General features: G+C 52.8%; 49 non-coding genes across 49 annotated transcripts; 27 read left to right on the top strand and 22 right to left on the bottom strand.

The window, feature by feature from the left end:
• Positions 1-220: 220 nt before the first annotated feature.
• trnae-cuc (transfer RNA glutamic acid (anticodon CUC)) lies at positions 221-292 on the top strand. Its single transcript has one exon. It is a non-coding gene; the product is annotated as a tRNA-Glu (tRNA).
• A 61-nt stretch (positions 293-353) lies between these two features.
• Positions 354-440, bottom strand: trnay-gua (transfer RNA tyrosine (anticodon GUA)). The gene is given in 2 exon segments: positions 354-389; positions 404-440. It is a non-coding gene; the product is annotated as a tRNA-Tyr (tRNA).
• A 471-nt stretch (positions 441-911) lies between these two features.
• On the bottom strand, positions 912-998 carry trnay-gua (transfer RNA tyrosine (anticodon GUA)). Its single transcript is given in 2 exon segments — positions 912-947; positions 962-998. It is a non-coding gene; the product is annotated as a tRNA-Tyr (tRNA).
• A 471-nt stretch (positions 999-1,469) lies between these two features.
• On the bottom strand, positions 1,470-1,556 carry trnay-gua (transfer RNA tyrosine (anticodon GUA)). The gene is given in 2 exon segments: positions 1,470-1,505; positions 1,520-1,556. It is a non-coding gene; the product is annotated as a tRNA-Tyr (tRNA).
• Positions 1,557-1,894: 338 nt separating this feature from the next.
• On the top strand, positions 1,895-1,966 carry trnae-cuc (transfer RNA glutamic acid (anticodon CUC)). Its single transcript has one exon. It is a non-coding gene; the product is annotated as a tRNA-Glu (tRNA).
• Positions 1,967-2,452: 486 nt separating this feature from the next.
• Positions 2,453-2,524, top strand: trnae-cuc (transfer RNA glutamic acid (anticodon CUC)). Its single transcript has one exon. It is a non-coding gene; the product is annotated as a tRNA-Glu (tRNA).
• Positions 2,525-2,585: 61 nt separating this feature from the next.
• trnay-gua (transfer RNA tyrosine (anticodon GUA)) lies at positions 2,586-2,672 on the bottom strand. Its single transcript is given in 2 exon segments — positions 2,586-2,621; positions 2,636-2,672. It is a non-coding gene; the product is annotated as a tRNA-Tyr (tRNA).
• Positions 2,673-3,010: 338 nt separating this feature from the next.
• On the top strand, positions 3,011-3,082 carry trnae-cuc (transfer RNA glutamic acid (anticodon CUC)). The gene has a single exon. It is a non-coding gene; the product is annotated as a tRNA-Glu (tRNA).
• A 61-nt stretch (positions 3,083-3,143) lies between these two features.
• On the bottom strand, positions 3,144-3,230 carry trnay-gua (transfer RNA tyrosine (anticodon GUA)). Its single transcript is given in 2 exon segments — positions 3,144-3,179; positions 3,194-3,230. It is a non-coding gene; the product is annotated as a tRNA-Tyr (tRNA).
• Positions 3,231-3,568: 338 nt separating this feature from the next.
• On the top strand, positions 3,569-3,640 carry trnae-cuc (transfer RNA glutamic acid (anticodon CUC)). Its single transcript has one exon. It is a non-coding gene; the product is annotated as a tRNA-Glu (tRNA).
• Positions 3,641-3,701: 61 nt separating this feature from the next.
• Positions 3,702-3,788, bottom strand: trnay-gua (transfer RNA tyrosine (anticodon GUA)). The gene is given in 2 exon segments: positions 3,702-3,737; positions 3,752-3,788. It is a non-coding gene; the product is annotated as a tRNA-Tyr (tRNA).
• Positions 3,789-4,126: 338 nt separating this feature from the next.
• trnae-cuc (transfer RNA glutamic acid (anticodon CUC)) lies at positions 4,127-4,198 on the top strand. Its single transcript has one exon. It is a non-coding gene; the product is annotated as a tRNA-Glu (tRNA).
• A 61-nt stretch (positions 4,199-4,259) lies between these two features.
• trnay-gua (transfer RNA tyrosine (anticodon GUA)) lies at positions 4,260-4,346 on the bottom strand. Its single transcript is given in 2 exon segments — positions 4,260-4,295; positions 4,310-4,346. It is a non-coding gene; the product is annotated as a tRNA-Tyr (tRNA).
• A 338-nt stretch (positions 4,347-4,684) lies between these two features.
• On the top strand, positions 4,685-4,756 carry trnae-cuc (transfer RNA glutamic acid (anticodon CUC)). Its single transcript has one exon. It is a non-coding gene; the product is annotated as a tRNA-Glu (tRNA).
• Positions 4,757-4,817: 61 nt separating this feature from the next.
• trnay-gua (transfer RNA tyrosine (anticodon GUA)) lies at positions 4,818-4,904 on the bottom strand. The gene is given in 2 exon segments: positions 4,818-4,853; positions 4,868-4,904. It is a non-coding gene; the product is annotated as a tRNA-Tyr (tRNA).
• Positions 4,905-5,242: 338 nt separating this feature from the next.
• Positions 5,243-5,314, top strand: trnae-cuc (transfer RNA glutamic acid (anticodon CUC)). Its single transcript has one exon. It is a non-coding gene; the product is annotated as a tRNA-Glu (tRNA).
• Positions 5,315-5,375: 61 nt separating this feature from the next.
• trnay-gua (transfer RNA tyrosine (anticodon GUA)) lies at positions 5,376-5,462 on the bottom strand. The gene is given in 2 exon segments: positions 5,376-5,411; positions 5,426-5,462. It is a non-coding gene; the product is annotated as a tRNA-Tyr (tRNA).
• Positions 5,463-5,800: 338 nt separating this feature from the next.
• trnae-cuc (transfer RNA glutamic acid (anticodon CUC)) lies at positions 5,801-5,872 on the top strand. The gene has a single exon. It is a non-coding gene; the product is annotated as a tRNA-Glu (tRNA).
• A 61-nt stretch (positions 5,873-5,933) lies between these two features.
• On the bottom strand, positions 5,934-6,020 carry trnay-gua (transfer RNA tyrosine (anticodon GUA)). The gene is given in 2 exon segments: positions 5,934-5,969; positions 5,984-6,020. It is a non-coding gene; the product is annotated as a tRNA-Tyr (tRNA).
• Positions 6,021-6,358: 338 nt separating this feature from the next.
• trnae-cuc (transfer RNA glutamic acid (anticodon CUC)) lies at positions 6,359-6,430 on the top strand. The gene has a single exon. It is a non-coding gene; the product is annotated as a tRNA-Glu (tRNA).
• Positions 6,431-6,491: 61 nt separating this feature from the next.
• On the bottom strand, positions 6,492-6,578 carry trnai-gau (transfer RNA isoleucine (anticodon GAU)). Its single transcript is given in 2 exon segments — positions 6,492-6,527; positions 6,542-6,578. It is a non-coding gene; the product is annotated as a tRNA-Ile (tRNA).
• An 896-nt stretch (positions 6,579-7,474) lies between these two features.
• trnae-cuc (transfer RNA glutamic acid (anticodon CUC)) lies at positions 7,475-7,546 on the top strand. Its single transcript has one exon. It is a non-coding gene; the product is annotated as a tRNA-Glu (tRNA).
• A 61-nt stretch (positions 7,547-7,607) lies between these two features.
• On the bottom strand, positions 7,608-7,694 carry trnay-gua (transfer RNA tyrosine (anticodon GUA)). Its single transcript is given in 2 exon segments — positions 7,608-7,643; positions 7,658-7,694. It is a non-coding gene; the product is annotated as a tRNA-Tyr (tRNA).
• Positions 7,695-8,032: 338 nt separating this feature from the next.
• On the top strand, positions 8,033-8,104 carry trnae-cuc (transfer RNA glutamic acid (anticodon CUC)). Its single transcript has one exon. It is a non-coding gene; the product is annotated as a tRNA-Glu (tRNA).
• A 61-nt stretch (positions 8,105-8,165) lies between these two features.
• On the bottom strand, positions 8,166-8,252 carry trnay-gua (transfer RNA tyrosine (anticodon GUA)). Its single transcript is given in 2 exon segments — positions 8,166-8,201; positions 8,216-8,252. It is a non-coding gene; the product is annotated as a tRNA-Tyr (tRNA).
• A 338-nt stretch (positions 8,253-8,590) lies between these two features.
• On the top strand, positions 8,591-8,662 carry trnae-cuc (transfer RNA glutamic acid (anticodon CUC)). Its single transcript has one exon. It is a non-coding gene; the product is annotated as a tRNA-Glu (tRNA).
• Positions 8,663-8,723: 61 nt separating this feature from the next.
• On the bottom strand, positions 8,724-8,810 carry trnay-gua (transfer RNA tyrosine (anticodon GUA)). Its single transcript is given in 2 exon segments — positions 8,724-8,759; positions 8,774-8,810. It is a non-coding gene; the product is annotated as a tRNA-Tyr (tRNA).
• Positions 8,811-9,148: 338 nt separating this feature from the next.
• Positions 9,149-9,220, top strand: trnae-cuc (transfer RNA glutamic acid (anticodon CUC)). The gene has a single exon. It is a non-coding gene; the product is annotated as a tRNA-Glu (tRNA).
• A 61-nt stretch (positions 9,221-9,281) lies between these two features.
• Positions 9,282-9,368, bottom strand: trnay-gua (transfer RNA tyrosine (anticodon GUA)). Its single transcript is given in 2 exon segments — positions 9,282-9,317; positions 9,332-9,368. It is a non-coding gene; the product is annotated as a tRNA-Tyr (tRNA).
• A 338-nt stretch (positions 9,369-9,706) lies between these two features.
• Positions 9,707-9,778, top strand: trnae-cuc (transfer RNA glutamic acid (anticodon CUC)). The gene has a single exon. It is a non-coding gene; the product is annotated as a tRNA-Glu (tRNA).
• Positions 9,779-9,839: 61 nt separating this feature from the next.
• trnay-gua (transfer RNA tyrosine (anticodon GUA)) lies at positions 9,840-9,926 on the bottom strand. The gene is given in 2 exon segments: positions 9,840-9,875; positions 9,890-9,926. It is a non-coding gene; the product is annotated as a tRNA-Tyr (tRNA).
• Positions 9,927-10,264: 338 nt separating this feature from the next.
• On the top strand, positions 10,265-10,336 carry trnae-cuc (transfer RNA glutamic acid (anticodon CUC)). Its single transcript has one exon. It is a non-coding gene; the product is annotated as a tRNA-Glu (tRNA).
• Positions 10,337-10,397: 61 nt separating this feature from the next.
• trnay-gua (transfer RNA tyrosine (anticodon GUA)) lies at positions 10,398-10,484 on the bottom strand. The gene is given in 2 exon segments: positions 10,398-10,433; positions 10,448-10,484. It is a non-coding gene; the product is annotated as a tRNA-Tyr (tRNA).
• A 338-nt stretch (positions 10,485-10,822) lies between these two features.
• trnae-cuc (transfer RNA glutamic acid (anticodon CUC)) lies at positions 10,823-10,894 on the top strand. Its single transcript has one exon. It is a non-coding gene; the product is annotated as a tRNA-Glu (tRNA).
• A 61-nt stretch (positions 10,895-10,955) lies between these two features.
• On the bottom strand, positions 10,956-11,042 carry trnay-gua (transfer RNA tyrosine (anticodon GUA)). Its single transcript is given in 2 exon segments — positions 10,956-10,991; positions 11,006-11,042. It is a non-coding gene; the product is annotated as a tRNA-Tyr (tRNA).
• A 338-nt stretch (positions 11,043-11,380) lies between these two features.
• trnae-cuc (transfer RNA glutamic acid (anticodon CUC)) lies at positions 11,381-11,452 on the top strand. Its single transcript has one exon. It is a non-coding gene; the product is annotated as a tRNA-Glu (tRNA).
• A 61-nt stretch (positions 11,453-11,513) lies between these two features.
• trnay-gua (transfer RNA tyrosine (anticodon GUA)) lies at positions 11,514-11,600 on the bottom strand. The gene is given in 2 exon segments: positions 11,514-11,549; positions 11,564-11,600. It is a non-coding gene; the product is annotated as a tRNA-Tyr (tRNA).
• Positions 11,601-11,938: 338 nt separating this feature from the next.
• Positions 11,939-12,010, top strand: trnae-cuc (transfer RNA glutamic acid (anticodon CUC)). The gene has a single exon. It is a non-coding gene; the product is annotated as a tRNA-Glu (tRNA).
• A 486-nt stretch (positions 12,011-12,496) lies between these two features.
• trnae-cuc (transfer RNA glutamic acid (anticodon CUC)) lies at positions 12,497-12,568 on the top strand. Its single transcript has one exon. It is a non-coding gene; the product is annotated as a tRNA-Glu (tRNA).
• Positions 12,569-12,629: 61 nt separating this feature from the next.
• Positions 12,630-12,716, bottom strand: trnai-gau (transfer RNA isoleucine (anticodon GAU)). Its single transcript is given in 2 exon segments — positions 12,630-12,665; positions 12,680-12,716. It is a non-coding gene; the product is annotated as a tRNA-Ile (tRNA).
• Positions 12,717-13,612: 896 nt separating this feature from the next.
• Positions 13,613-13,684, top strand: trnae-cuc (transfer RNA glutamic acid (anticodon CUC)). Its single transcript has one exon. It is a non-coding gene; the product is annotated as a tRNA-Glu (tRNA).
• Positions 13,685-14,170: 486 nt separating this feature from the next.
• Positions 14,171-14,242, top strand: trnae-cuc (transfer RNA glutamic acid (anticodon CUC)). Its single transcript has one exon. It is a non-coding gene; the product is annotated as a tRNA-Glu (tRNA).
• Positions 14,243-14,728: 486 nt separating this feature from the next.
• On the top strand, positions 14,729-14,800 carry trnae-cuc (transfer RNA glutamic acid (anticodon CUC)). The gene has a single exon. It is a non-coding gene; the product is annotated as a tRNA-Glu (tRNA).
• Positions 14,801-15,286: 486 nt separating this feature from the next.
• trnae-cuc (transfer RNA glutamic acid (anticodon CUC)) lies at positions 15,287-15,358 on the top strand. The gene has a single exon. It is a non-coding gene; the product is annotated as a tRNA-Glu (tRNA).
• A 61-nt stretch (positions 15,359-15,419) lies between these two features.
• trnay-gua (transfer RNA tyrosine (anticodon GUA)) lies at positions 15,420-15,506 on the bottom strand. The gene is given in 2 exon segments: positions 15,420-15,455; positions 15,470-15,506. It is a non-coding gene; the product is annotated as a tRNA-Tyr (tRNA).
• Positions 15,507-15,844: 338 nt separating this feature from the next.
• Positions 15,845-15,916, top strand: trnae-cuc (transfer RNA glutamic acid (anticodon CUC)). Its single transcript has one exon. It is a non-coding gene; the product is annotated as a tRNA-Glu (tRNA).
• Positions 15,917-16,402: 486 nt separating this feature from the next.
• On the top strand, positions 16,403-16,474 carry trnae-cuc (transfer RNA glutamic acid (anticodon CUC)). The gene has a single exon. It is a non-coding gene; the product is annotated as a tRNA-Glu (tRNA).
• Positions 16,475-16,535: 61 nt separating this feature from the next.
• On the bottom strand, positions 16,536-16,622 carry trnay-gua (transfer RNA tyrosine (anticodon GUA)). The gene is given in 2 exon segments: positions 16,536-16,571; positions 16,586-16,622. It is a non-coding gene; the product is annotated as a tRNA-Tyr (tRNA).
• A 338-nt stretch (positions 16,623-16,960) lies between these two features.
• Positions 16,961-17,032, top strand: trnae-cuc (transfer RNA glutamic acid (anticodon CUC)). The gene has a single exon. It is a non-coding gene; the product is annotated as a tRNA-Glu (tRNA).
• The last annotated feature ends 367 nt before the right edge of the window (positions 17,033-17,399 follow it).

The raw sequence follows: 17,399 nt of genomic DNA, 5'->3' as shown, positions 1-17,399 counted from the left end.
CATCAAAATCAGTCAAATGAATACGACGAGAAAGCACTAGGTAGGTGTCTTTGTTCTGAAAACAATGGCAACTAGATTATTTCATCTTGATTCAAAAGAGCAACGGCCCTTGGTGAGATTTGATTAGATAAACAGTTTCTGCTGTGAAGCCATCTCCCGCAGCCTGCCCCGCACAGAGCAAGAGCTCAGGTGCACTCGTGTGCAGCTCAAGCCCCATGTCTCCCTGGTGGTCTAGTGGTTAGGATTCGGCGCTCTCACCGCCGCGGCCCGGGTTCGATTCCCGGTCAGGGAAAGCTGATTTTTGCCCGGCGTCGGCCTGGACACGGACAAAGACACCACCAAAAAGCATGGCTTCCTTCGAGCCGGAGTCGAACCAGCGACCTAAGGATGGCCGGTTGTTCACCTACAGTCCTCCGCTCTACCAACTGAGCTATCGAAGGCCCTGGCGCTGTCATGGGACGCGAAAGCTGGTGGACACGAGAGAGCCGCATGGAAAAGGCCCCTGAAAAGAAATGTGCTCGTTTTGGCGATGAGACGTCTTCAAATAACTCAAACTCTCATCAAAATCAGTCAAATGAATACGACGAGAAAGCACTAGGTAGGTGTCTTTGTTCTGAAAACAATGGCAACTAGATTATTTCATCTTGATTCAAAAGAGCAACGGCCCTTGGTGAGATTTGATTAGATAAACAGTTTCTGCTGTGAAGCCGTCTCCCGCAGCCTGCCCCGCACAGAGCAAGAGCTCAGGTGCACTCGTGTACAGCTCAAGCCCCATGTCTCCCTGGTGGTCTAGTGGTTAGGATTCGGCGCTCTCACCGCCGCGGCCCGGATTCGATTCCCGGTCAGGGAAAGCTGATTTTTGCCCGGCGTCGGCCTGGACACGGACAAAGACACCACCAAAAAGCATGGCTTCCTTCGAGCCGGAGTCGAACCAGCGACCTAAGGATGGCCGGTTGTTCACCTACAGTCCTCCGCTCTACCAACTGAGCTATCGAAGGCCCTGGCGCTGTCATGGGACGCGAAAGCTGGTGGACACGAGAGAGCCGCATGGAAAAGGCCCCTGAAAAGAAATGTGCTCGTTTTGGCGATGAGACGTCTTCAAATAACTCAAACTCTCATCAAAATCAGTCAAATGAATACGACGAGAAAGCACTAGGTAGGTGTCTTTGTTCTGAAAACAATGGCAACTAGATTATTTCATCTTGATTCAAAAGAGCAACGGCCCTTGGTGAGATTTGATTAGATAAACAGTTTCTGCTGTGAAGCCGTCTCCCACAGCCTGCCCCGCACAGAGCAAGAGCTCAGGTGCACTCGTGTACAGCTCAAGCCCCATGTCTCCCTGGTGGTCTAGTGGTTAGGATTCGGCGCTCTCACCGCCGCGGCCCGGATTCGATTCCCGGTCAGGGAAAGCTGATTTTTGCCCGGCGTCGGCCTGGACACGGACAAAGACACCACCAAAAAGCATGGCTTCCTTCGAGCCGGAGTCGAACCAGCGACCTAAGGATGGCCGGTTGTTCACCTACAGTCCTCCGCTCTACCAACTGAGCTATCGAAGGCCCTGGCGCTGTCATGGGACGCGAAAGCTGGTGGACACGAGAGAGCCGCATGGAAAAGGCCCCTGAAAAGAAATGTGCTCGTTTTGGCGATGAGACGTCTTCAAATAACTCAAACTCTCATCAAAATCAGTCAAATGAATACGACGAGAAAGCACTAGGTAGGTGTCTTTGTTCTGAAAACAATGGCAACTAGATTATTTCATCTTGATTCAAAAGAGCAACGGCCCTTGGTGAGATTTGATTAGATAAACAGTTTCTGCTGTGAAGCCGTCTCCCGCAGCCTGCCCCGCACAGAGCAAGAGCTCAGGTGCACTCGTGTACAGCTCAAGCCCCATGTCTCCCTGGTGGTCTAGTGGTTAGGATTCGGCGCTCTCACCGCCGCGGCCCGGGTTCGATTCCCGGTCAGGGAAAGCTGATTTTTGCCCGGCGTCGGCCTGGACACGGACAAAGACACCACCAAAAAGCATGGCTTCCTTCGAGCCGGAGTCGAACCAGCGAACTAAGGATGGCCGGTTGTTCACCTACAGTCCTCCGCTCTACCAACTGAGCTATCGAAGGCCCTGGCGCTGTCATGGGACGCGAAAGCTGGTGGACACGAGAGAGCCGCATGGAAAAGGCCCCTGAAAAGAAATGTGCTCGTTTTGGCGATGAGACGTCTTCAAATAACTCAAACTCTCATCAAAATCAGTCAAATGAATACGACGAGAAAGCACTAGGTAGGTGTCTTTGTTCTGAAAACAATGGCAACTAGATTATTTCATCTTGATTCAAAAGAGCAACGGCCCTTGGTGAGATTTGATTAGATAAACAGTTTCTGCTGTGAAGCCGTCTCCCGCAGCCTGCCCCGCACAGAGCAAGAGCTCAGGTGCACTCGTGTACAGCTCAAGCCCCATGTCTCCCTGGTGGTCTAGTGGTTAGGATTCGGCGCTCTCACCGCCGCGGCCCGGGTTCGATTCCCGGTCAGGGAAAGCTGATTTTTGCCCGGCGTCGGCCTGGACACGGACAAAGACACCACCAAAAAGCATGGCTTCCTTCGAGCCGGAGTCGAACCAGCGACCTAAGGATGGCCGGTTGTTCACCTACAGTCCTCCGCTCTACCAACTGAGCTATCGAAGGCCCTGGCAATGTCATGGGACGCGAAAGCTGGTGGACACGAGAGAGCCGCATGGAAAAGGCCCCTGAAAAGAAATGTGCTCGTTTTGGCGATGAGACGTCTTCAAATAACTCAAACTCTCATCAAAATCAGTCAAATGAATACGACGAGAAAGCACTAGGTAGGTGTCTTTGTTCTGAAAACAATGGCAACTAGATTATTTCATCTTGATTCAAAAGAGCAACGGCCCTTGGTGAGATTTGATTAGATAAACAGTTTCTGCTGTGAAGCCGTCTCCCGCAGCCTGCCCCGCACAGAGCAAGAGCTCAGGTGCACTCGTGTACAGCTCAAGCCCCATGTCTCCCTGGTGGTCTAGTGGTTAGGATTCGGCGCTCTCACCGCCGCGGCCCGGGTTCGATTCCCGGTCAGGGAAAGCTGATTTTTGCCCGGCGTCGGCCTGGACACGGACAAAGACACCACCAAAAAGCATGGCTTCCTTCGAGCCGGAGTCGAACCAGCGACCTAAGGATGGCCGGTTGTTCACCTACAGTCCTCCGCTCTACCAACTGAGCTATCGAAGGCCCTGGCGCTGTCATGGGACGCGAAAGCTGGTGGACACGAGAGAGCCGCATGGAAAAGGCCCCTGAAAAGAAATGTGCTCGTTTTGGCGATGAGACGTCTTCAAATAACTCAAACTCTCATCAAAATCAGTCAAATGAATACGACGAGAAAGCACTAGGTAGGTGTCTTTGTTCTGAAAACAATGGCAACTAGATTATTTCATCTTGATTCAAAAGAGCAACGGCCCTTGGTGAGATTTGATTAGATAAACAGTTTCTGCTGTGAAGCCGTCTCCCGCAGCCTGCCCCGCACAGAGCAAGAGCTCAGGTGCACTCGTGTACAGCTCAAGCCCCATGTCTCCCTGGTGGTCTAGTGGTTAGGATTCGGCGCTCTCACCGCCGCGGCCCGGGTTCGATTCCCGGTCAGGGAAAGCTGATTTTTGCCCGGCGTCGGCCTGGACACGGACAAAGACACCACCAAAAAGCATGGCTTCCTTCGAGCCGGAGTCGAACCAGCGACCTAAGGATAGCCGGTTGTTCACCTACAGTCCTCCGCTCTACCAACTGAGCTATCGAAGGCCCTGGCGCTGTCATGGGACGCGAAAGCTGGTGGACACGAGAGAGCCGCATGGAAAAGGCCCCTGAAAAGAAATGTGCTCGTTTTGGCGATGAGACGTCTTCAAATAACTCAAACTCTCATCAAAATCAGTCAAATGAATACGACGAGAAAGCACTAGGTAGGTGTCTTTGTTCTGAAAACAATGGCAACTAGATTATTTCATCTTGATTCAAAAGAGCAACGGCCCTTGGTGAGATTTGATTAGATAAACAGTTTCTGCTGTGAAGCCGTCTCCCGCAGCCTGCCCCGCACAGAGCAAGAGCTCAGGTTCACCCGTGTACAGCTCAAGCCCCATGTCTCCCTGGTGGTCTAGTGGTTAGGATTCGGCGCTCTCACCGCCGCGGCCCGGGTTCGATTCCCGGTCAGGGAAAGCTGATTTTTGCCCGGCGTCGGCCTGGACACGGACAAAGACACCACCAAAAAGCATGGCTTCCTTCGAGCCGGAGTCGAACCAGCGACCTAAGGATGGCCGGTTGTTCACCTACAGTCCTCCGCTCTACCAACTGAGCTATCGAAGGCCCTGGCGCTGTCATGGGACGCGAAAGCTGGTGGACACGAGAGAGCCGCATGGAAAAGGCCCCTGAAAAGAAATGTGCTCGTTTTGGCGATGAGACGTCTTCAAATAACTCAAACTCTCATCAAAATCAGTCAAATGAATACGACGAGAAAGCACTAGGTAGGTGTCTTTGTTCTGAAAACAATGGCAACTAGATTACTTCATCTTGATTCAAAAGAGCAACGGCCCTTGGTGAGATTTGATTAGATAAACAGTTTCTGCTGTGAAGCCGTCTCCCGCAGCCTGCCCCGCACAGAGCAAGAGCTCAGGTGCACTCGTGTACAGCTCAAGCCCCATGTCTCCCTGGTGGTCTAGTGGTTAGGATTCGGCGCTCTCACCGCCGCGGCCCGGGTTCGATTCCCGGTCAGGGAAAGCTGATTTTTGCCCGGCGTCGGCCTGGACACGGACAAAGACACCACCAAAAAGCATGGCTTCCTTCGAGCCGGAGTCGAACCAGCGACCTAAGGATGGCCGGTTGTTCACCTACAGTCCTCCGCTCTACCAACTGAGCTATCGAAGGCCCTGGCGCTGTCATGGGACGCGAAAGCTGGTGGACACGAGAGAGCCGCATGGAAAAGGCCCCTGAAAAGAAATGTGCTCGTTTTGGCGATGAGACGTCTTCAAATAACTCAAACTCTCATCAAAATCAGTCAAATGAATACGACGAGAAAGCACTAGGTAGGTGTCTTTGTTCTGAAAACAATGGCAACTAGATTATTTCATCTTGATTCAAAAGAGCAACGGCCCTTGGTGAGATTTGATTAGATAAACAGTTTCTGCTGTGAAGCCGTCTCCCGCAGCCTGCCCCGCACAGAGCAAGAGCTCAGGTGCACTCGTGTACAGCTCAAGCCCCATGTCTCCCTGGTGGTCTAGTGGTTAGGATTCGGCGCTCTCACCGCCGCGGCCCGGGTTCGATTCCCGGTCAGGGAAAGCTGATTTTTGCCCGGCGTCGGCCTGGACACGGACAAAGACACCACCAAAAAGCATGGCTTCCTTCGAGCCGGAGTCGAACCAGCGACCTAAGGATGGCCGGTTGTTCACCTACAGTCCTCCGCTCTACCAACTGAGCTATCGAAGGCCCTGGCGCTGTCATGGGACGCGAAAGCTGGTGGACACGAGAGAGCCGCATGGAAAAGGCCCCTGAAAAGAAATGTGCTCGTTTTGGCGATGAGACGTCTTCAAATAACTCAAACTCTCATCAAAATCAGTCAAATGAATACGACGAGAAAGCACTAGGTAGGTGTCTTTGTTCTGAAAACAATGGCAACTAGATTATTTCATCTTGATTCAAAAGAGCAACGGCCCTTGGTGAGATTTGATTAGATAGACAGTTTCTGCTGTGAAGCCGTCTCCCGCAGCCTGCCCCGCACAGAGCAAGAGCTCAGGTTCACCCGTGTACAGCTCAAGCCCCATGTCTCCCTGGTGGTCTAGTGGTTAGGATTCGGCGCTCTCACCGCCGCGGCCCGGGTTCGATTCCCGGTCAGGGAAAGCTGATTTTTGCCCGGCGTCGGCCTGGACACGGACAAAGACACCACCAAAAAGCATGGCTTCCTTCGAGCCGGAGTCGAACCAGCGACCTAAGGATGGCCGGTTGTTCACCTACAGTCCTCCGCTCTACCAACTGAGCTATCGAAGGCCCTGGCGCTGTCATGGGACGCGAAAGCTGGTGGACACGAGAGAGCCGCATGGAAAAGGCCCCTGAAAAGAAATGTGCTCGTTTTGGCGATGAGACGTCTTCAAATAACTCAAACTCTCATCAAAATCAGTCAAATGAATACGACGAGAAAGCACTAGGTAGGTGTCTTTGTTCTGAAAACAATGGCAACTAGATTATTTCATCTTGATTCAAAAGAGCAACGGCCCTTGGTGAGATTTGATTAGATAGACAGTTTCTGCTGTGAAGCCGTCTCCCGCAGCCTGCCCCGCACAGAGCAAGAGCTCAGGTGCACTCGTGTACAGCTCAAGCCCCATGTCTCCCTGGTGGTCTAGTGGTTAGGATTCGGCGCTCTCACCGCCGCGGCCCGGGTTCGATTCCCGGTCAGGGAAAGCTGATTTTTGCCCGGCGTCGGCCTGGACACGGACAAAGACACCACCAAAAAGCATGGCTTCCTTCGAGCCGGAGTCGAACCAGCGACCTAAGGATGGCCGGTTGTTCACCATCAGTCCTCCGCTCTACCAACTGAGCTATCGAAGGCCCTGGCGCTGTCATGGGACGCGAAAGCTGGTGGACACGAGAGAGCCGCATGGAAAAGGCCCCTGAAAAGAAATGTGCTCGTTTTGGCGATGAGACGTCTTCAAATAACTCAAACTCTCATCAAAATCAGTCAAATGAATACGACGAGAAAGCACTAGGTAGGTGTCTTTGTTCTGAAAACAATGGCAACTAGATTATTTCATCTTGATTCAAAAGAGCAACGGCCCTTGGTGAGATTTGATTAGATAAACAGTTTCTGCTGTGAAGCCGTCTCCCGCAGCCTGCCCCGCACAGAGCAAGAGCTCAGGTGCACTCGTGTACAGCTCAAGCCCCATGTCTCCCTGGTGGTCTAGTGGTTAGGATTCGGCGCTCTCACCGCCGCGGCCCGGGTTCAGTTCCCGGTCAGGGAAAGCTGATTTTTGCCCGGCGTCGGCCTGGACACGGACAAAGACACCACCAAAAAGCATGTTTTCCTTCGAGCCGGAGTCGAACCAGCGACCTAAGGATGGCCGGTTGTTCACCTACAGTCCTCCGCTCTACCAACTGAGCTAACGAAGGCCCTGGCGCTGTCATGGGACGCGAAAGCTGGTGGACACGAGAGAGCCGCATGGAAAAGGCCCCTGAAAAGAAATGTGCTCGTTTTGGCGATGAGACGTCTTCAAATAACTCAAACTCTCATCAAAATCAGTCAAATGAATACGACGAGAAAGCACTAGGTAGGTGTCTTTGTTCTGAAAACAATGGCAACTAGATTATTTCATCTTGATTCAAAAGAGCAACGGCCCTTGGTGAGATTTGATTAGATAAACAGTTTCTGCTGTGAAGCCGTCTCCCGCAGCCTGCCCCGCACAGAGCAAGAGCTCAGGTGCACTCGTGTACAGCTCAAGCCCCATGTCTCCCTGGTGGTCTAGTGGTTAGGATTCGGCGCTCTCACCGCCGCGGCCCGGGTTCGATTCCCGGTCAGGGAAAGCTGATTTTTGCCCGGCGTCGGCCTGGACACGGACAAAGACACCACCAAAAAGCATAGCTTCCTTCGAGCCGGAGTCGAACCAGCGACCTAAGGATGGCCGGTTGTTCACCTACAGTCCTCCGCTCTACCAACTGAGCTATCGAAGGCCCTGGCGCTGTCATGGGCCGCGAAAGCTGGTGGACACGAGAGAGCCGCATGGAAAAGGCCCCTGAAAAGAAATGTGCTCGTTTTGGCGATGAGACGTCTTCAAATAACTCAAACTCTCATCAAAATCAGTCAAATGAATACGACGAGAAAGCACTAGGTAGGTGTCTTTGTTCTGAAAACAATGGCAACTAGATTATTTCATCTTGATTCAAAAGAGCAACGGCCCTTGGTGAGATTTGATTAGATAGACAGTTTCTGCTGTGAAGCCGTCTCCCGCAGCCTGCCCCGCACAGAGCAAGAGCTCAGGTTCACCCGTGTACAGCTCAAGCCCCATGTCTCCCTGGTGGTCTAGTGGTTAGGATTCGGCGCTCTCACCGCCGCGGCCCGGGTTCGATTCCCGGTCAGGGAAAGCTGATTTTTGCCCGGCGTCGGCCTGGACACGGACAAAGACACCACCAAAAAGCATGGCTTCCTTCGAGCCGGAGTCGAACCAGCGACCTAAGGATGGCCGGTTGTTCACCTACAGTCCTCCGCTCTACCAACTGAGCTATCGAAGGCCCTGGCGCTGTCATGGGACGCGAAAGCTGGTGGACACGAGAGAGCCGCATGGAAAAGGCCCCTGAAAAGAAATGTGCTCGTTTTGGCGATGAGACGTCTTCAAATAACTCAAACTCTCATCAAAATCAGTCAAATGAATACGACGAGAAAGCACTAGGTAGGTGTCTTTGTTCTGAAAACAATGGCAACTAGATTATTTCATCTTGATTCAAAAGAGCAACGGCCCTTGGTGAGATTTGATTAGATAAACAGTTTCTGCTGTGAAGCCGTCTCCCGCAGCCTGCCCCGCACAGAGCAAGAGCTCAGGTGCACTCGTGTACAGCTCAAGCCCCATGTCTCCCTGGTGGTCTAGTGGTTAGGATTCGGCGCTCTCACCGCCGCGGCCCGGGTTCGATTCCCGGTCAGGGAAAGCTGATTTTTGCCCGGCGTCGGCCTGGACACGGACAAAGACACCACCAAAAAGCATGGCTTCCTTCGAGCCGGAGTCGAACCAGCGACCTAAGGATGGCCGGTTGTTCACCTACAGTCCTCCGCTCTACCAACTGAGCTATCGAAGGCCCTGGCGCTGTCATGGGACGCGAAAGCTGGTGGACACGAGAGAGCCGCATGGAAAAGGCCCCTGAAAAGAAATGTGCTCGTTTTGGCGATGAGACGTCTTCAAATAACTCAAACTCTCATCAAAATCAGTCAAATGAATACGACGAGAAAGCACTAGGTAGGTGTCTTTGTTCTGAAAACAATGGCAACTAGATTATTTCATCTTGATTCAAAAGAGCAACGGCCCTTGGTGAGATTTGATTAGATAAACAGTTTCTGCTGTGAAGCCGTCTCCCGCAGCCTGCCCCGCACAGAGCAAGAGCTCAGGTTCACCCGTGTACAGCTCAAGCCCCATGTCTCCCTGGTGGTCTAGTGGTTAGGATTCGGCGCTCTCACCGCCGCGGCCCGGGTTCGATTCCCGGTCAGGGAAAGCTGATTTTTGCCCGGCGTCGGCCTGGACACGGACAAAGACACCACCAAAAAGCATGGCTTCCTTCGAGCCGGAGTCGAACCAGCGACCTAAGGATGGCCGGTTGTTCACCTACAGTCCTCCGCTCTACCAACTGAGCTATCGAAGGCCCTGGCGCTGTCATGGGACGCGAAAGCTGGTGGACACGAGAGAGCCGCATGGAAAAGGCCCCTGAAAAGAAATGTGCTCGTTTTGGCGATGAGACGTCTTCAAATAACTCAAACTCTCATCAAAATCAGTCAAATGAATACGACGAGAAAGCACTAGGTAGGTGTCTTTGTTCTGAAAACAATGGCAACTAGATTACTTCATCTTGATTCAAAAGAGCAACGGCCCTTGGTGAGATTTGATTAGATAAACAGTTTCTGCTGTGAAGCCGTCTCCCGCAGCCTGCCCCGCACAGAGCAAGAGCTCAGGTTCACCCGTGTACAGCTCAAGCCCCATGTCTCCCTGGTGGTCTAGTGGTTAGGATTCGGCGCTCTCACCGCCGCGGCCCGGGTTCGATTCCCGGTCAGGGAAAGCTGATTTTTGCCCGGCGTCGGCCTGGACACGGACAAAGACACCACCAAAAAGCATGGCTTCCTTCGAGCCGGAGTCGAACCAGCGACCTAAGGATGGCCGGTTGTTCACCTACAGTCCTCCGCTCTACCAACTGAGCTATCGAAGGCCCTGGCGCTGTCATGGGACGCGAAAGCTGGTGGACACGAGAGAGCCGCATGGAAAAGGCCCCTGAAAAGAAATGTGCTCGTTTTGGCGATGAGACGTCTTCAAATAACTCAAACTCTCATCAAAATCAGTCAAATGAATACGACGAGAAAGCACTAGGTAGGTGTCTTTGTTCTGAAAACAATGGCAACTAGATTATTTCATCTTGATTCAAAAGAGCAACGGCCCTTGGTGAGATTTGATTAGATAAACAGTTTCTGCTGTGAAGCCGTCTCCCGCAGCCTGCCCCGCACAGAGCAAGAGCTCAGGTGCACTCGTGTACAGCTCAAGCCCCATGTCTCCCTGGTGGTCTAGTGGTTAGGATTCGGCGCTCTCACCGCCGCGGCCCGGGTTCGATTCCCGGTCAGGGAAAGCTGATTTTTGCCCGGCGTCGGCCTGGACACGGACAAAGACACCACCAAAAAGCATGGCTTCCTTCGAGCCGGAGTCGAACCAGCGACCTAAGGATGGCCGGTTGTTCACCTACAGTCCTCCGCTCTACCAACTGAGCTATCGAAGGCCCTGGCGCTGTCATGGGACGCGAAAGCTGGTGGACACGAGAGAGCCGCATGGAAAAGGCCCCTGAAAAGAAATGTGCTCGTTTTGGCGATGAGACGTCTTCAAATAACTCAAACTCTCATCAAAATCAGTCAAATGAATACGACGAGAAAGCACTAGGTAGGTGTCTTTGTTCTGAAAACAATGGCAACTAGATTATTTCATCTTGATTCAAAAGAGCAACGGCCCTTGGTGAGATTTGATTAGATAAACAGTTTCTGCTGTGAAGCCGTCTCCCGCAGCCTGCCCCGCACAGAGCAAGAGCTCAGGTGCACTCGTGTACAGCTCAAGCCCCATGTCTCCCTGGTGGTCTAGTGGTTAGGATTCGGCGCTCTCACCGCCGCGGCCCGGGTTCGATTCCCGGTCAGGGAAAGCTGATTTTTGCCCGGCGTCGGCCTGGACACGGACAAAGACACCACCAAAAAGCATGGCTTCCTTCGAGCCGGAGTCGAACCAGCGACCTAAGGATGGCCGGTTGTTCACCTACAGTCCTCCGCTCTACCAACTGAGCTATCGAAGGCCCTGGCGCTGTCATGGGACGCGAAAGCTGGTGGACACGAGAGAGCCGCATGGAAAAGGCCCCTGAAAAGAAATGTGCTCGTTTTGGCGATGAGACGTCTTCAAATAACTCAAACTCTCATCAAAATCAGTCAAATGAATACGACGAGAAAGCACTAGGTAGGTGTCTTTGTTCTGAAAACAATGGCAACTAGATTATTTCATCTTGATTCAAAAGAGCAACGGCCCTTGGTGAGATTTGATTAGATAAACAGTTTCTGCTGTGAAGCCGTCTCCCGCAGCCTGCCCCGCACAGAGCAAGAGCTCAGGTGCACTCGTGTACAGCTCAAGCCCCATGTCTCCCTGGTGGTCTAGTGGTTAGGATTCGGCGCTCTCACCGCCGCGGCCCGGGTTCGATTCCCGGTCAGGGAAAGCTGATTTTTGCCCGGCGTCGGCCTGGACACGGACAAAGACACCACCAAAAAGCATGGCTTCCTTCGAGCCGGAGTCGAACCAGCGACCTAAGGATGGCCGGTTGTTCACCTACAGTCCTCCGCTCTACCAACTGAGCTATCGAAGGCCCTGGCGCTGTCATGGGACGCGAAAGCTGGTGGACACGAGAGAGCCGCATGGAAAAGGCCCCTGAAAAGAAATGTGCTCGTTTTGGCGATGAGACGTCTTCAAATAACTCAAACTCTCATCAAAATCAGTCAAATGAATACGACGAGAAAGCACTAGGTAGGTGTCTTTGTTCTGAAAACAATGGCAACTAGATTATTTCATCTTGATTCAAAAGAGCAACGGCCCTTGGTGAGATTTGATTAGATAGACAGTTTCTGCTGTGAAGCCGTCTCCCGCAGCCTGCCCCGCACAGAGCAAGAGCTCAGGTTCACCCGTGTACAGCTCAAGCCCCATGTCTCCCTGGTGGTCTAGTGGTTAGGATTCGGCGCTCTCACCGCCGCGGCCCGGGTTCGATTCCCGGTCAGGGAAAGCTGATTTTTGCCCGGCGTCGGCCTGGACACGGACAAAGACACCACCAAAAAGCATGGCTTCCTTCGAGCCGGAGTCGAACCAGCGACCTAAGGATGGCCGGTTGTTCACCTACAGTCCTCCGCTCTACGAACTGAGCTATCGAAGGCCCTGGCGCTGTCATGGGACGCGAAAGCTGGTGGACACGAGAGAGCCGCATGGAAAAGGCCCCTGAAAAGAAATGTGCTCGTTTTGGCGATGAGACGTCTTCAAATAACTCAAACTCTCATCAAAATCAGTCAAATGAATACGACGAGAAAGCACTAGGTAGGTGTCTTTGTTCTGAAAACAATGGCAACTAGATTATTTCATCTTGATTCAAAAGAGCAACGGCCCTTGGTGAGATTTGATTAGATAGACAGTTTCTGCTGTGAAGCCGTCTCCCGCAGCCTGCCCCGCACAGAGCAAGAGCTCAGGTGCACTCGTGTACAGCTCAAGCCCCATGTCTCCCTGGTGGTCTAGTGGTTAGGATTCGGCGCTCTCACCGCCGCGGCCCGGGTTCGATTCCCGGTCAGGGAAAGCTGATTTTTGCCCGGCGTCGGCCTGGACACGGACAAAGACACCACCAAAAAGCATGGCTTCCTTCGAGCCGGAGTCGAACCAGCGACCTAAGGATGGCCGGTTGTTCACCATCAGTCCTCCGCTCTACCAACTGAGCTATCGAAGGCCCTGGCGCTGTCATGGGACGCGAAAGCTGGTGGACACGAGAGAGCCGCATGGAAAAGGCCCCTGAAAAGAAATGTGCTCGTTTTGGCGATGAGACGTCTTCAAATAACTCAAACTCTCATCAAAATCAGTCAAATGAATACGACGAGAAAGCACTAGGTAGGTGTCTTTGTTCTGAAAACAATGGCAACTAGATTATTTCATCTTGATTCAAAAGAGCAACGGCCCTTGGTGAGATTTGATTAGATAAACAGTTTCTGCTGTGAAGCCGTCTCCCGCAGCCTGCCCCGCACAGAGCAAGAGCTCAGGTGCACTCGTGTACAGCTCAAGCCCCATGTCTCCCTGGTGGTCTAGTGGTTAGGATTCGGCGCTCTCACCGCCGCGGCCCGGGTTCAGTTCCCGGTCAGGGAAAGCTGATTTTTGCCCGGCGTCGGCCTGGACACGGACAAAGACACCACCAAAAAGCATGTTTTCCTTCGAGCCGGAGTCGAACCAGCGACCTAAGGATGGCCGGTTGTTCACCTACAGTCCTCCGCTCTACCAACTGAGCTAACGAAGGCCCTGGCGCTGTCATGGGACGCGAAAGCTGGTGGACACGAGAGAGCCGCATGGAAAAGGCCCCTGAAAAGAAATGTGCTCGTTTTGGCGATGAGACGTCTTCAAATAACTCAAACTCTCATCAAAATCAGTCAAATGAATACGACGAGAAAGCACTAGGTAGGTGTCTTTGTTCTGAAAACAATGGCAACTAGATTATTTCATCTTGATTCAAAAGAGCAACGGCCCTTGGTGAGATTTGATTAGATAGACAGTTTCTGCTGTGAAGCCGTCTCCCGCAGCCTGCCCCGCACAGAGCAAGAGCTCAGGTTCACCCGTGTACAGCTCAAGCCCCATGTCTCCCTGGTGGTCTAGTGGTTAGGATTCGGCGCTCTCACCGCCGCGGCCCGGGTTCGATTCCCGGTCAGGGAAAGCTGATTTTTGCCCGGCGTCGGCCTGGACACGGACAAAGACACCACCAAAAAGCATGGCTTCCTTCGAGCCGGAGTCGAACAAGCGACCTAAGGATGGCCGGTTGTTCACCTACAGTCCTCCGCTCTACCAACTGAGCTATCGAAGGCCCTGGCGCTGTCATGGGACGCGAAAGCTGGTGGACACGAGAGAGCCGCATGGAAAAGGCCCCTGAAAAGAAATGTGCTCGTTTTGGCGATGAGACGTCTTCAAATAACTCAAACTCTCATCAAAATCAGTCAAATGAATACGACGAGAAAGCACTAGGTAGGTGTCTTTGTTCTGAAAACAATGGCAACTAGATTATTTCATCTTGATTCAAAAGAGCAACGGCCCTTGGTGAGATTTGATTAGATAGACAGTTTCTGCTGTGAAGCCGTCTCCCGCAGCCTGCCCCGCACAGAGCAAGAGCTCAGGTGCACTCGTGTACAGCTCAAGCCCCATGTCTCCCTGGTGGTCTAGTGGTTAGGATTCGGCGCTCTCACCGCCGCGGCCCGGGTTCGATTCCCGGTCAGGGAAAGCTGATTTTTGCCCGGCGTCGGCCTGGACACGGACAAAGACACCACCAAAAAGCATGTTTTCCTTCGAGCCGGAGTCGAACCAGCGACCTAAGGATGGCCGGTTGTTCACCTACAGTCCTCCGCTCTACCAACTGAGCTAACGAAGGCCCTGGCGCTGTCATGGGACGCGAAAGCTGGTGGACACGAGAGAGCCGCATGGAAAAGGCCCCTGAAAAGAAATGTGCTCGTTTTGGCGATGAGACGTCTTCAAATAACTCAAACTCTCATCAAAATCAGTCAAATGAATACGACGAGAAAGCACTAGGTAGGTGTCTTTGTTCTGAAAACAATGGCAACTAGATTATTTCATCTTGATTCAAAAGAGCAACGGCCCTTGGTGAGATTTGATTAGATAGACAGTTTCTGCTGTGAAGCCGTCTCCCGCAGCCTGCCCCGCACAGAGCAAGAGCTCAGGTTCACCCGTGTACAGCTCAAGCCCCATGTCTCCCTGGTGGTCTAGTGGTTAGGATTCGGCGCTCTCACCGCCGCGGCCCGGGTTCGATTCCCGGTCAGGGAAAGCTGATTTTTGCCCGGCGTCGGCCTGGACACGGACAAAGACACCACCAAAAAGCATGGCTTCCTTCGAGCCGGAGTCGAACCAGCGACCTAAGGACGGCCGGTTGTTCACCTACAGTCCTCCGCTCTACCAACTGAGCTATCGAAGGCCCTGGCGCTGTCATGGGACGCGAAAGCTGGTGGACACGAGAGAGCCGCATGGAAAAGGCCCCTGAAAAGAAATGTGCTCGTTTTGGCGATGAGACGTCTTCAAATAACTCAAACTCTCATCAAAATCAGTCAAATGAATACGACGAGAAAGCACTAGGTAGGTGTCTTTGTTCTGAAAACAATGGCAACTAGATTATTTCATCTTGATTCAAAAGAGCAACGGCCCTTGGTGAGATTTGATTAGATAGACAGTTTCTGCTGTGAAGCCGTCTCCCGCAGCCTGCCCCGCACAGAGCAAGAGCTCAGGTGCACTCGTGTACAGCTCAAGCCCCATGTCTCCCTGGTGGTCTAGTGGTTAGGATTCGGCGCTCTCACCGCCGCGGCCCGGGTTCGATTCCCGGTCAGGGAAAGCTGATTTTTGCCCGGCGTCGGCCTGGACACGGACAAAGACACCACCAAAAAGCATGGCTTCCTTCGAGCCGGAGTCGAACCAGCGACCTAAGGATGGCCGGTTGTTCACCTACAGTCCTCCGCTCTACCAACTGAGCTATCGAAGGCCCTGGCGCTGTCATGGGACGCGAAAGCTGGTGGACACGAGAGAGCCGCATGGAAAAGGCCCCTGAAAAGAAATGTGCTCGTTTTGGCGATGAGACGTCTTCAAATAACTCAAACTCTCATCAAAATCAGTCAAATGAATACGACGAGAAAGCACTAGGTAGGTGTCTTTGTTCTGAAAACAATGGCAACTAGATTATTTCATCTTGATTCAAAAGAGCAACGGCCCTTGGTGAGATTTGATTAGATAAACAATTTCTGCTGTGAAGCCGTCTCCCGCAGCCTGCCCCGCACAGAGCAAGAGCTCAGGTGCACTCGTGTACAGCTCAAGCCCCATGTCTCCCTGGTGGTCTAGTGGTTAGGATTCGGCGCTCTCACCGCCGCGGCCCGGGTTCGATTCCCGGTCAGGGAAAGCTGATTTTTGCCCGGCGTCGGCCTGGACACGGACAAAGACACCACCAAAAAGCATGTTTTCCTTCGAGCCGGAGTCGAACCAGCGACCTAAGGATGGCCGGTTGTTCACCTACAGTCCTCCGCTCTACCAACTGAGCTAACGAAGGCCCTGGCGCTGTCATGGGACGCGAAAGCTGGTGGACACGAGAGAGCCGCATGGAAAAGGCCCCTGAAAAGAAATGTGCTCGTTTTGGCGATGAGACGTCTTCAAATAACTCAAACTCTCATCAAAATCAGTCAAATGAATACGACGAGAAAGCACTAGGTAGGTGTCTTTGTTCTGAAAACAATGGCAACTAGATTATTTCATCTTGATTCAAAAGAGCAACGGCCCTTGGTGAGATTTGATTAGATAAACAGTTTCTGCTGTGAAGCCGTCTCCCGCAGCCTGCCCCGCACAGAGCAAGAGCTCAGGTGCACTCGTGTACAGCTCAAGCCCCATGTCTCCCTGGTGGTCTAGTGGTTAGGATTCGGCGCTCTCACCGCCGCGGCCCGGGTTCGATTCCCGGTCAGGGAAAGCTGATTTTTGCCCGGCGTCGGCCTGGACACGGACAAAGACACCACCAAAAAGCATGGCTTCCTTCGAGCCGGAGTCGAACCAGCGACCTAAGGATGGCCGGTTGTTCACCTACAGTCCTCCGCTCTACCAACTGAGCTATCGAAGGCCCTGGCGCTGTCATGGGCCGCGAAAGCTGGTGGACACGAGAGAGCCGCATGGAAAAGGCCCCTGAAAAGAAATGTGCTCGTTTTGGCGATGAGACGTCTTCAAATAACTCAAACTCTCATCAAAATCAGTCAAATGAATACGACGAGAAAGCACTAGGTAGGTGTCTTTGTTCTGAAAACAATGGCAACTAGATTATTTCATCTTGATTCAAAAGAGCAACGGCCCTTGGTGAGATTTGATTAGATAGACAGTTTCTGCTGTGAAGCCGTCTCCCGCAGCCTGCCCCGCACAGAGCAAGAGCTCAGGTTCACCCGTGTACAGCTCAAGCCCCATGTCTCCCTGGTGGTCTAGTGGTTAGGATTCGGCGCTCTCACCGCCGCGGCCCGGGTTCGATTCCCGGTCAGGGAAAGCTGATTTTTGCCCGGCGTCGGCCTGGACACGGACAAAGACACCACCAAAAAGCATGGCTTCCTTCGAGCCGGAGTCGAACCAGCGACCTAAGGATGGCCGGTTGTTCACCTACAGTCCCCCGCTCTACCAACTGAGCTATCGAAGGCCCTGGCGCTGTCATGGGACGCGAAAGCTGGTGGACACGAGAGAGCCGCATGGAAAAGGCCCCTGAAAAGAAATGTGCTCGTTTTGGCGATGAGACGTCTTCAAATAACTCAAACTCTCATCAAAATCAGTCAAATGAATACGACGAGAAAGCACTAGGTAGGTGTCTTTGTTCTGAAAACAATGGCAACTAGATTATTTCATCTTGATTCAAAAGAGC

Source organism: Sardina pilchardus, chromosome 6, assembly GCF_963854185.1.
Source record: "Sardina pilchardus chromosome 6, fSarPil1.1, whole genome shotgun sequence".
NCBI classification, from domain to species: Eukaryota; Metazoa; Chordata; class Actinopteri; order Clupeiformes; family Clupeidae; genus Sardina; species Sardina pilchardus.
The sequence above is the reverse complement of the archived record's forward strand: the minus strand, read 5'-3'. Positions and strand labels throughout refer to the sequence as shown.